This window comes from Schistocerca gregaria, chromosome 11, assembly GCF_023897955.1.
Source record: "Schistocerca gregaria isolate iqSchGreg1 chromosome 11, iqSchGreg1.2, whole genome shotgun sequence".
Classification (NCBI taxonomy): Eukaryota; Metazoa; Arthropoda; class Insecta; order Orthoptera; family Acrididae; genus Schistocerca; species Schistocerca gregaria.
In genome coordinates this window covers 27,539,697-27,541,256 of record NC_064930.1, presented here as the reverse complement: position 1 = coordinate 27,541,256, position 1,560 = coordinate 27,539,697, and positions in this window count along the sequence as shown.

Sequence of the window (1,560 nt, the reverse complement as noted above, 5' to 3'; positions counted from 1 at the left end):
ACAGTAGACTGGCTGGGTGAGATTAAGATGTGTGAACACAAAATAAGCAGTCTTGCATATGCCGATGACTTAGTTGTGATGGCAGATTCGATTGAAAGTTTGCAAACTAATATTTCAGAGCTAGGTCAGAAATGTAAGGACTATGGTATGAAGATTAGTATCTCCAAAACGAAAGTAATGTCAGTGGGAAAGAGATATAAACGGATTGAGTGCCAAATAGGAGGAACAAAGTTAGAACAGGTGGACGGTTTCAAGTACTTAGGATGCATATTCTCACAGGATGGCAACATAGTGAAAGAACTGGAAGCGAGGTGTAGCAAAGCTAACGCAGTGAGCGCTCAGCTACGATCTACTCTCTTCTGCAAGAAGGAAGTCAGTACCGAGACTAAGTTATCTGTGCACCGTTCAATCTTTCGACCAACTTCGTTGTATGGAAGCGAAAGCTGGGTGGATTCAGGGTACCTTATCAGTAAGGTCGAGGTTACGGATATGAAAATAGCTAGGATGATTGCAAGTACTAGTAGATGGGAACAATGGCAGGAGGGTGTCCACAATGAGGAAATCAAAGAGAAACTGGGAACGAACTCTCTAGATGTATCAGTCAGGGCGAACAGGCTTAGATGGTGGGGTCATGTTACACGCATGGGAGAAGCAAGGTTACCCAAGAGACTCATGGGTTCAGCAGTAGAGGGTAGGAGGAGTCGGGGCAGACCAAGGAGAAGGTACCTGGATTCGGTTAAGAATGATTTTGAAGTAATAGGCTTAACATCAGAAGAGGCACCAATGTTAGCACTGAATACGGGATCGTGGAGGAATTTTATAAGGGGGCTATGCTCTAGACTGAACGCTGAAAGGCATAATCAATCTTAAATGATGATGATGATAATGATGATGATTAAATTCGGCTTGAAGCAACTAATCAAAATGCAAATCTAATGGCATTGGCTCTGAAGGAGCCTTTGGATTACTTCATTAAGTAATTAGCCTAGTACATGAGGGCCCTTAAACTTTCATTGTTTGAAGAACCATGCTCATTAACAAAAACTATACAAGTAAATATGAGAAATGAATTAAGTGAAGCACAACGAATTATAACTCTTTAAAGAACGAATGTGTATTTATAAGCAGTCTTTTAACCAACTGAAAATATAGTTAGCTGTGCAAATGCCAACGCAACATTAAATTCAATTTCACTTTCTCATGAAATGAACACTGACCAAATTTCCAAATTCGGATTAAAGTGAGTAAATGCCATAATTAATAGTGTTTTTCATTACAGATTAACTTTACTATTTTCAAGCAGCTTTTCAAGTAAGGCAAACTGTTTAAGAAAATAACTGCAGAGTGATTTAAAATTGAGAACCAAGTGGAGTATTTCTCACACTATAAAACTGAACTTTAAACGCAATAACTCCAAACATTAGAAATGAGTACAACTACTTCTTACAGCTGCCAAATGTGTCTTTCCATAAAAAATTAGGACGCTCGGAATTAGAATCACTAGGTTAGGATTCTTATCCAGGTTTGTGATTTGGGGTAATGACGGGTGTGAGATACAGT